The 12308-nt window shown below is 37.2% G+C and overlaps 1 protein-coding gene across 3 annotated transcripts in view; it reads right to left on the bottom strand.

Annotated features, from left to right (window-relative positions):
* Positions 1 to 12308, bottom strand: part of NAALADL2 (N-acetylated alpha-linked acidic dipeptidase like 2) — a 1304194-nt gene that overhangs the window by 433538 nt on the left and 858348 nt on the right. The gene's annotated exons all lie outside the window — the stretch shown is intronic.

The following is a 12308-nucleotide window of genomic DNA, read 5'->3' as shown; positions in this document are numbered from 1 at the left end:
AAAGGATAGCTCTTGAGAAATCCGGCTGCACTTATCTATGGTATAGCATTTTGTGGGAATGAACATCTCTTCAGGGCTTGATGAAAAAGAGGAGTATGGTATAATCTGGATCATAAGGCTATAGGAAACATTACATAACATAACTACCAGTTTATAGACTTGTGCACAAGTCTAGTTTCTATTTCTTAATATATTGTATAAAACACAGTGGATGTAAGTCAGTATCACAGCTCGTCTTTTTGTTTTGTTTCGTGTGTTTTGTTTTTCATTTTTGTAAAAATCCTAACAGCTTTCCAAAAGAACCAAAGTGAAATGGATTTGTTTAAAAATCCAAAGGGATATGTACTACTTTTCCTTTACCTCAAAATAGCAAAGAGTGTATTGACTATCTACTTCTTGGTTACCTTCAAAATGAGTTTTAAAATTCTACCCTAATAAATTTCCCCGCAGATATATAAGTTGACTCAGTACAGACAGACACATTGAGAGATAGTCTACAGAAGAATTAGCTTGATCTCTGAAAAAATGTTAAGGTCATGAAAAACAAACAACATTTTAAAAAGGCTGACACTTCTCTCCAAAAGAGTGGTTGGAATGGAGAGACAGCTATAAAGGATATCTTTAGGATAACTGTCAAAATGTGAGGATGGTCAGTGAGTTGAACAAGAGTATTACATCAATATTAAAATTTCCTGATTTGATCATCGAATTGTAGTTGTATAAAACAATGTCCTTGTCTTAGGAAAAACACAATGAAATATGAAGGATAAAAAGCTAATATCTACAATTTATTGTCAGATTATTGAGACAATTAACTTTCAAATAATTGAGAAAGTGTGTTGAGAGAGCGTATAGAGTAAGCATAAAATGATTAAATAAGTGGGGCAAAATGTTAACAACTGGTGAATCTAAGTAAATGGTTTGCATTTTTGTAATATTCTTTCAAACCTCTTGTGAAATGAAAATTTTATTTTTAAAAAACATGACAGAGACAGATTTATAGCAGTAAAATTTAAACTAGCACTATTCCAAGGATAATCATAATAAAGATAATACTTTGTTTTTGCAATAAAGCTTCCATATATGTTAATTTGCTTGACATTATCATTGGAACAAATCTAAGACTACAGATGTCCTTGGTCCCATTTTAAAGATGGAGAAACTTGGAAACAGAACTACTTCTATCCTTTAGTTTGAAAGATTTTGATTTGTAGTCCTTTCTGAAGTAACTACACCACAAACTGTGCAAATTGCCCTAATTTAGGTCATGAAGGCAGGCCTGTAGTTTGTCCTGTGTTCACTAACCAGCTGTCAAGCTGGAAGAATTTGGGTGGCTGCAGATCAGTAAGCAGCTCTATAATTTAGAATCAATCTTCTAAGCTGTCTTATCTATTTTCATAGCATGTTATCGGTTTTCATCCCAAAGCTGTGCTAGCTCTTCTTGGCATGATCGATAGTGCAGGTGCACAGTTTTAGGAAAGAAACAATAGGAAACCCTATTGGTTTATGCTGCATTACAAACAGAAAAGGGAAGAAAAAATCAATGTTAGACAAGTAGCATAGAGAAAATCATTAGGGAAATAAATTTCATTTTCATGCTTTCAAGAATGACATCAAAGAGTACATATTTTACTTGAAAAGGTATAGGTATTCTTTGGGGAGAGAAAACAAAAAAGGGGGGAGAGTCTAGAAATGCGTATCTCCAGAATTCTTATCTCGTGAGAATATAGGGCTTGTCTTCTGAATTGAAAATACTTTTCTTTATTTAAAATTACTTGATGTATCTTGGATTCTTTGTGTATGAGGGCAGATGGGAGAGAATAAAGTTCCCTATGCTAGCAATTTTAAAAAATAATACTCCATTCTATTAAGTAGTAGTCTCCAAAGTTGAATGCAATTCAGGGGCTATACAAGATAATCCACTGAGCTCTGAGTAGAAAAAAATATATATGTAGGTAGGTAGACAGACAGACAGACTTTGCTTTTATGTAATACGTTAATACAGTAGTACTGGTATATGAATTACATATTAATGTAAATAAATATATGCATGTTAAGGACACTTGGTCAAATATTTTTAAACAAAGTGTGTTTTTAAAAAATAAGTAGTTTGGAGACCACTATTTAGCATTCCTAAATAGCATTGGCTATCTAGGGGAAATAAAGAACACTAAAATTTAACATTAAATAGGTAAGTCTAAGTGTTATACACATAAAAATATTAATAAAGAGAATCGTCAATTAAATAGAGTAGGAGACCAGAAAGAGAAGTTTTCAGGTCCTGCAACAGGAGCAGAGCCCAACAGGAAGAGGAAAGATCTTTCTTCATGCCTGGCAAGGACTCAGTCAATGAAAAGCCCTGGAATCTGTTTACTATAGCCCTGCCAACTTCTTTCTCATCTTAATAAAAGACTTCTCCTTCCCTTGCCGTGGGGGGACTTGCATGCGGCTTACCATGGTTGCAGATCCCAAACTGCAATTCTCTATTGATTCCAGATAAACCCACCTTTGCTGGAGAAATATCTAGCAGTCTATTTTATTTCAGTTCAACATTGTGGAGGCTGATAGATACAGGGGCCAGAAAGGACTTCCAACGGCTCCAGGGTTGGTGAGCAAACACGTGTGGTAACCACAATTGAGCCCACTGTCCTCGCTGCTTTTCTTGCTGATCCTGGAATTTGAAGGTACGTCTTTTTCCTGGATCTAAGCTTCTGCCCTTTTGCATATGAAACTGTCCAGTTTTATTTGGGGTCTGTTGTAAGTTTTTGTATTTCTGGTTAAGGCCTTGTTCTCCATGCAAGTACTAATTTGGCACTATGCTCTGATTTTCAGATATGACTAATTCAGTTGCTGGCTGAAAACACATTCAGTCCATTTCTTCAGAAACAGGGGCTGCTTCACTGAAACTGTGCCCATTTTCCAGCCTTCAGTGTATTACTTTGGAATAGGGTATTCCCTGGAAACTTGCTGAAAAGCCATCAGCCTGGATTCTCCAAGACCAATCTGTTTCCTTAGAATTGGCTGGTACACCTTACAAGCTGTTTGAACTGAGTTATTTGAGATGTCAGCTGTTTGAGCTGTTTGAAAATTGTTCTCTTACTCTAGAGAAAAAAATTCCAGGAAATGGGATCACAGTTATTTAAATACTTTGAGGGAGCCCCCATTACAGGGACACTAGCCGATTTTATGTTTAAAAACTATGATACTTCCTCATGTGAATTTCCAGTTAAATGGGCCAATCTGACCAAAGGCAATTTAGAATACTAATGACTATTATGAGGAATTTTTGAAGTCGCCAAACTGAATGTTCTTAAAATCAAATTGTAAGATAATAGCTCAAAAATTTAAGAATTAATGTGGAATACTTACTGCAATTTATACTGGGTTGGCCAAAAATGTTCGTTCAGTTAATGAACATGTCATTCAACAAAGTTCTTGGTGACAATGAAAAATGTCTTTTATTTTTACTGAAAACCAAATGCATTTTTTGGCTAACCCAATATTTTTGAGGATCTCCAACATTTTCAGGAGTCAAAAATGACCTCTCATCCAAATTAGATTGTAAGATTAACTGAGGCAAACAAATGACTAAAGGAAGATAAAATGGCTCCCAAACCCTCAGGCTCCTCTTCCTGAGCTTCTTTGTCTCAGGCTCCTCCTTCAGCACCATCTTTTCTCTCTCCCTCGGCTCCTCACGGCCAGACTCCACCTCGAGCTTCCTCCTTTCCGTCTACACCTCCTCTATACCCTCAATTCCCCAATTCAAATTCTGTCACCAAACCTCCCCTGTTCTCTCCCCACTCCCCTTTCTTTTGAAATCACCAGAACGTGTTTCTTTAAAATTAAGGTTTCTGAGGATCCAGAGGCTAAAACCTTAATTTCTTATTTTCCCTGGACTAAAGCTGTCAGTACAGCCATTGTCAAAGATTTTCCTAAAGTAACTGAAGGTCCTCATAGATTTGCTGAGGAATTTAATATATTCATTCAAACTGGTTTCTCTGACTCGCATCAGCTAGTTCATATGCTTGTTGGTAAAGGCTAGGCCTAGCATTAAATGAATATGACTAACTGAGAAAATCCTGAAAGGTCTCTAGAATTATAGCTGTTGAGATGAACCTCTAACTCTTGAATGAGCAGGCTAAGTGACTTCACTGAGCAATTCCTAGGGCTTTTCCAAAGCCTACTGATTGGAACAAAATTCAGGTTTGCACACCAAAATCTGATGAATCTGTTCATGACCATAACAATCAATTTAAGATTATTTTAAAATAAAATTCTGATCCTCCTTCAGATGTTGATCACAGCAGTGTAGCTTTTAACTCTATGTATATTAATAGGCTGAACCAATATCTTTCCCTTCAAGTAAAAAGGACCAGAATGGAATGGGAAACTATGTCCACTCTGGATTTAGTTAATCTGGCAAACCAGCTTTCTTACGCTCTAGGTGAGTCACCCTCAAGGAAGACTACCGATATTCTTAAACGTCAACGCTAGCAAATGAGGGTGCCTAAACAAAACCAAAATCCTCCTAGTTTCTGCTATTATTACAAATAAATAGGACTTCGGAGATGTGATTATTACAAATGTAAGTACTATGTGCTTTCAGCCTTCTAACCAGCCTTTCCAATGTCCTCCCAATTCTTAATGCCAGGGCTCTGAGGAACTACAGGGACTCTTCCTGTCCTTCCTCTTAGATCAGTTTAGAGAAACATTTCTCCAAACTGGGGATGAATATATGCCAGTCCTAATGAATACCAGAGCCATACTCTCGATACTCAACTCCACTACTGTAAAACAGCCACTGCCTCAGAGTAGTAAAGCAGTTCAAATAGGATCTCTAATGAACCTCAAAAGGTGTCTGTCTCTGAAACTATTCCATTTTGTTTAGGCCCTTTGAGAGATACAGACGCTTTTCTCCTTAGTTCCTCTGCCCCATACAGGTATTAGGCCAGACTTCTTAGAAAAGTATCATGCCAGAATTTCTTCCTCCCAAAAGGGGGAAATAATTCTAGAATTTGACAGTAGTCATCAAAATAACCAACCAGATGAATTAAATAATCCTCTGACAACTTTAATTTGTTCCATCTCTGACAGCACTAGAGATGATTCTCAAAACACTGATTATCTGTCCCTGTTGAATCCGTTACCACATTCCATACAGGTAAAATCTCCAAATGATGTTGGCAAAATTCACAGCGAGATTCATATAGACCACTTAAAATCTCTTCCCAAAATTAATTAATATCCTATAAGTAAAGAAGCCCTTCAAGGCATTAAGCCCACAGTAGGAGATTAAGGGTTAAGGCCTCATGATCCTTTGTACTATTGCTTTTACCAGTGAGAAAACCTGAGGTCTGTGAGTGACAGTTTGTCTACCACCTCTGAGCAATAAAAAACATTGTTATCCCCAGACACCTTGTTTTCCCTAACCCTTATATATTACTAGTTACTAACATTTACTCCCACTAGAAGTAAATTCTTTGCTGTAATTGATTTATACAACACATTCTTCAGTATTCCAATTGATAAAGCTAGCCAGTACCTTTTTGCCTTCACTTGGGAAGAAAAACAATTCACCTGGACAGTAATGCTGCAGGCTTTTACTGAGAATCCTTCTGATTTCTTACAAATCTTGAAGGCTGATCTGGATGATATAAAGTTCCTTAGAAGGTCTACTTTGTTGCAATATGTGGATGATTTGCTTCTTTGATCTCCTTCTCAAGTCTCCTCACAGGAAGACAGAATCCATTTGCTAAAGCTTTTAGCCTTAAACGGACATAAGGTCCCCAAAGAAAAATTGCAGTTTGCTCAACCTCAGATTCAATATTTAGGACACCTGATATCAAAATAAGGGCTACATCTAGATCCAGATAGACTTCACTGTGTCTTATGTTTCCCAAAACCAAGCATCAATTGTGAGGTTTTTTCAGGTTAGTTGGTTACTGCCAAAACTGAATTCCAATTTCTCTTTTATGGCCAAACCACTGTATGTTTTACTAAATAAAAAAAACCAACCCAACTCAATGGGAAGTACCAAATGACACAGCCAAGGGGTTAAAAGAAAGTGTGAAGAACCAACCTGCCCCTGGGTATCCTCATTATTAGATTCACTTTTTTCTTGTTTGTATATGAAAAGGAAGGGAATACCCTTGGGCTACTACCCAAGAACATTGGGACTAACATCAACCCATATGGTATTATAGCCAATAAATGGACCCTGTGATGTGACATACCCTCCTTGCCTTAAAGCCATTGCAGCCACTGCTTTTTTGGTTAAAGCCACTGAGAAAATCATTGTGTGATCCCCTTTACTCATTTTTGTACCTCATACAGTAGAATCCCTCCTGAATTCTCATCACAGTCAATATTTATCAGTCAGCCATCTCACCTCCTAGCTTACTTTTTGTTAACTGCTCCTCATAATAACTCCTTTTTTTTTTTTTTTTTTTTTTTTTGCTGTGCTTGGGCTTTCTTTTAGTTTCAGTGAGTGGGGGCTGCTCTTTGTTGTGGTGCGCGGGCTCCTCATTGCCGTGGCTTCTCTTGTTGCAGAGTATGGGCTCTAGGTACATGGGCTTCAGTAGTTGCAGCACATGGACTCAGTAGTTGTGGCTCACGGGCTCTAAAGCACAGGCTCAATAATTGTGGCACGTGGGCTTAGTTGCTCCACAGCATGTGGGATCTTCCTGGACCAGGGATCAAACCCGTGTCCCCTGCATTGGCAGGTGGATTCTTAACCACTGCACCACCTAGGAAGCCCTCTCATATAACTCTTATACATTGTAGTAACCTTAACCCTGCTACTCTCCTCCACTCCATCACCAACAAAGTCCCTCAGGGCTGTTTAACAGTGACAGATCACCTCCTGACTCCTCATGATGATCTACAGGAGATTCCTCTGGGTAATGCTGACTTCTCATGGTTCACTGATCATTCTTATTTAAAAGTTGACAGTGGCAAATATTGTGCTGGGTATGCTATTACAACTCCTTTTTATGTTATTGAGGCAGCACTTTTACCTAAGGCTACTGCAGCGCAACAGGCTTGAGTTATATGGCCTTGTACTTTAGCCAAGGGAAAAACTGATAATATTTATACTGATAGTAGGTATGCTTTTGAAGTATTTCATGATTTGTGGATGTTGTGGTTTCCTTACTTCCAGTAGAAATACAATTTAAAATGGCTTCTATGTTCAGGAATTATTGGATGCAATACTTTACCTGCTGCTTTAGCTATTATTAAGATTCCCAGGCATCCTCAACGTGACTATCCAGAAGCTGAGGGAAATCACCTTGCTGACATTTCCACAAGGAAAGCTGTTGTTAAAGAGACCAACAGCAGCCAAACCTATGTCATGGTCCAAAGGGATATTTCCCCAAAATGATAACTTAGGAAAATTGGCTAGAGAAAACTCAGAATTGGACTTAGGAAAGGAAAAATCAAGATTGGAAACTTGACCATCATTGGTTTGATAAAAAGAGGAAACTCTTGTTTGGACCAAATAATAACCCAGTCGTATCAGAGACTACAAAATTCCCACTCCTCACCACTGTACATGCATTAAACCATTGTTCTCCTGACAAGACAATAGAATTCGTGAATCAATATTAGTGGGAAAACATTAATGAGGTCACAGAAAATGCCTACCTCACTTGTCCCACTTATCTGAAGTAAAACCTTGGGAGGCCTGTTGATACTGCTACCAAATATTTTAAACTGCCTAATGGACTATTAGAGACCTAGAAAATGAATTTTATAGAACTTCCTCTGTCTCATGGATATAAATACATTTTAGCAATGGTCTGTACGTTTTCACACTGAAATGAAATAGTCTACTGTCTCTTCTTTGGCAAAAATCTTTCTGTAAAAGATTATCACTACATGAGAACCTCCTCTCAAACTTCATGGTGATTCAGGAACCCATTTTACTGACCAGGTGTTTTGACAAGTCTGTGCTGTCTGGTCAGTTTACAACACTTTTACTGATTTAGTGGAATGAACTAATGGCATTATTAAGACTCAGCACAATCTGTAGAAACCCTCCAAATACCTTGGGCGAAAGTACTGCCATTGGTCTTTCTAAATCTGAAATTCACCCCTTTTGGAACTCATAAACTCTCACCCTTTGAAATTGTCACAGGAGCCCAACGCATTTGGTTATTGCTTCCCTTGATCCACAACTGATAAAAGGAAATATACCCCGATATTGCAAAGGTCTAATTGCTTCTATTAAAAATAACTATGTTTTGGTAAAGCAATCTTTTCACAGTGAGCTCTTGGAAGATGAAGACCTTAAACATCACACCTTGCAAGCTGGAAATTTCATCTACTGGATAAGGTATCTCCAGAAGAATTCTCTACAACCTTGCTGGGCAGCCCTATATCAAGTACTGCTAACCAACACTTGTACTATTCCAGAGAACAGACTGTTGGATTCACATGATAAACCTAAAGAAAGCATCAGATCCTGACTGGACCTGCACTTCATTTGGTGACGTGAAAATAAATATTTCCTGCAATTGAAGCAGATAATCTCTGATGAGACAACTTTCCTAAGATATTGAGACCAAGCATATTACAAGTTTGTTGACAAAACTTTGATAATGACATAATGCTTCAGATGAACTCCAATGTCTTTGATGTTGATAACATACGGACTTTATATTAAAAAGTGCCTGAGAGTTCTCCCTTCTACCTCTCCTTGTTACTTGAATGTGATCTCAGTAAATTTCTAATCTGTTTATTTTCCCACCAACATGACACTATACCCAGTAAAGGTCCTTCCCTGACACTGAGTGACAAAAAGCCACTGAAACAAAAAAAAAAACTGGTTTTGATGTGTGATGCTTTCAGAGAAAGATCTCAATCAAAAGGGGGAAATGTAAAAAATAAATAAATAAATAATGATAATCAGAGAGTCAGGAGTCATGAAAGGGGAGCTCTCATGCCATATGATGACAGCAGAGCCCAAGAGGAAGAAGAAAGACTCCTCTTCTTTCCTGAGAAGGACTCAGCCAATGAAAAGCCAAGACTTCTTTTTTTTTTTTAACTGTACCTCCCAGCTTCCTTTTCTTCTGTATAAAAGTGTTCTCCTTCCCTTGCCAAGGGGGATTCGCACATGGCTCACCATGGTTGCAGACCCAGAATTGCAATTCTCTGTTGATTTTGAACAAACCCATTTTTGCTAGAGAACTATCTGAGCAGTCAATTTATTTCAGGTCAATATATATGATCATGAGATGCATTTTTTCACTGAGCAAATATTCATTGAGTCATTAGAAGAGCAAAATGTGGTAGCCAAAAACAGTGTATTCTGGAGACAGGCTACCTGGGTTCAATTACAGACTCTACCACTTAGAAGCTGTGCCATCTTGGGCAAGTTCCTTAACCTCTCTAGACCTCGATTTCCTCATTTATAAAATGAGGATGATGGGGCTTCCTAGGTGGCGCAGTGGTTAAGAATCCGCCTGCCAATGCAGAGGTCACGGGTTCGATCCCAGCTCCAGGAAGATCCCACGGGCGTGTGCCAAAAAAAAAAAAAAAATGAGGATGATGACTGCACTTATCTCACAGGGCTGTTGTGATGATTAATAGGGTAAATATATGTGAAACATTTAAAGATGCTTGGTACATTGTTAGCATTCAGTATATTTTTGATTGTTATTCATACAATTAATCTGACAAAAATTTGAGTATCTAGTATGATTCAGGGACTATGGCAAGTATGGGATTATGTGGTTGCCACATACAAGGCCCTGAATTAAGTTCTATGAGAAATAAACAGACAATTCAGAAAATGACTCTGCCTTAGTATGTGTATTAGTTATCTATTGCTGCATAGCCTAAACAGCAAGTCTCTCATTGCTGCTTATTTATATGTAGTGAACTATAAAAGCAGTGAATTCTGCTAATTAATATTCTCAATAATCAACTGGCAATAACTTACCACTGTGACTATGGTCATAATTCTGGTTCTGTCAGACTTTTACTATGTGGTTCATATTGCCTTTGTCCCACAGAATCTTGTTTTCACTTGGATGGCTGCTTCTTTCAACAAATCAGATATTCTTATTCTTTGCTGATGTAAGGGAGCCAAACTCACCACCCCAAAATGTGCCTCTTTGGCATAAGGATTAATTTCAGCTGATTATTTTTAAGAAACAGAAGACTCAGGAAGTTTTTCTTGTTATCTCCCCTTAATTGTCTGAGAAAATTTAGATAAAGAGTCTACTCCTGGAGTAGAGCCATCACCGAGGGATTTGCAAATAACCAGGCCTAGGAGTAGTGGGGGAAACGTGGCAGGGCCTAGAGATCAGAGTCCTCTCTGTGTCCCAGCTGTCTACACAGGGGCCAGAAAACATTTGTCTACCAAACATTAATTTTTCTGTCTCCATGTGAATTGCCTTCCTTTCCCCTTTGAAGTTCCAAACCACTACCCCCAACATCTTCTTTTGTCTTTAGCTGAAGATGGTATTTAACGTGAGGGTTCTGGCCATTTTATCACTTTACTCCGTTGTCCGGGGTCTCCCATGTATACATGTTATTAAACAATTGTCTGATTTTCTCCTATTAACCTGTCCAATATTAATTCTTAGACCAGCTACAAGGACTTATAAAAGAAGAGAAAAAAATTTCTTCCTCAACACCTATTTATTTTGGTAGTAGCTGAGCAATGTTCAGTCTTTTTTTTTTCTCTCCTGCCTGAGTGCACTGTGGCTGTATTTATGCTCTCTGAGAGCTTGTCTCTAGTGAAGAGTTGGTGACCTCTCCATGAGATCAACAACTGCATTCTTCTTTTAACTATAATGGCAAATATTCCTATTCTTTGTATCCTCTTAGTTACTATAATGATAAATTTCATGTTTTGAATGTGAGTTGGTAAAAGGCCTTTGCTGGTGTCCTAAACTCTCCTAATTTTACTGAAGAATTTGAATTCATTTGAGCAGTCATCCTGGAATGTTATACTGGAAAATTTAAAGACTACTTGCAATTTGAGAAGATGCTTTATTTCCATGATTAATTTAAATGCATCAATATAAATTAGGTTTCATTTCTTTGGTTCTTCCATTAACAGAAGTGTGAGTAGAGATGTATCCTTTAGCCTTACATTTTGTACAAAAATAAAGTTTTAAATTCATGCAATGCAGATTAATAGGAATTATTCATACTCCAACTGCTAAATCATAATCCCTCTTAATTTGTTTGTACAATAAAATATCACTGTTATCATCAGGTTTATTTTCCATAGGAAATTCGACATAAGCAGGAAATGCAGTGTTCCTTTCTCTCATTGTGTAAAAGGAAAAAAAAAAAAAAAAAAAAAGAGCCTCTCAGGCCTCATCTAGGTCATGTTGAACAGACCATGGCCAAGAAGAGAGTCCAGCATCAAACTGGGCACCTCCCACTAAGTCACATCTCTTCATAATCAGGAGGACATTCTGAGTATGGTCACTGAATGACCATTTACTAATCTCATTAATCTGTCAAGCTCTAAGCTCCTATTTCATCATCTTACTTTTGAGTATACTAAGAGAAAATGTTGATGTGTATAAATAGATCACATTTGTGTGAATGAAGTCCTCACCCCCCATTAACTTCCATTCAAAGCATAAGAAAAAGAAAATACAAAAAGGAAAAGAGATTTAAGATTCAGTGCAATATCTGGGTTGATCAACAAGAGTTTGATGAAGGTACCGAGAATTGAGAATCTAGTTGATTTTATTTGTGCAAATATTCCATAGATCTACCTGATACTAGAGGCAGTAGCTAGCCACCTTCCTTTGGATATATTTTTCTAATATGCATGACTTTATATCAAAAAACTTACCGAATCTCAAATTATCTTCTACCTAAGTTGTAAAATGTTGTTCTGATGCCAAATAAGTCTTATTCACAGACATTGCTAGATGTTATGTAATCTAGATTTGAAGTTTCAATAGGTGTACATCTGTCAATGCCATAAAATAAAAAATCTGTTACATTTAATTATAAAAGAAATTCTTAAAACTATTTCAGAAAATAAAGATCTCTAAGGAAAATGCCATCATTAACTAAAATGTAAAGACGGCAAATAAACACCATTCACTTTAATATATGCACTTGGCAAGAATACCAGGAATAAACCTAAGACTGATTTCTTCCACCATCCCTAACAATGAGTTTCATGATAGACACACAAGTCTGCTGGCAATTTTCTCGTGTAACTTTTTTTACATTACTCATCAATTTTAGTCAGTTTCAGCAATAAATTCAGCAATAAATGTTTTTCGATGAATTGGCCATTTTTTAGTTTCACTCTATGTCCTTCATCC

Source organism: Hippopotamus amphibius, chromosome 6, assembly GCF_030028045.1.
Source record: "Hippopotamus amphibius kiboko isolate mHipAmp2 chromosome 6, mHipAmp2.hap2, whole genome shotgun sequence".
Lineage (NCBI taxonomy): Eukaryota > Metazoa > Chordata > Mammalia > Artiodactyla > Hippopotamidae > Hippopotamus > Hippopotamus amphibius.
Note: the sequence above shows the minus strand (reverse complement) of the source record. Positions and strands in the feature narration are given on the sequence as shown.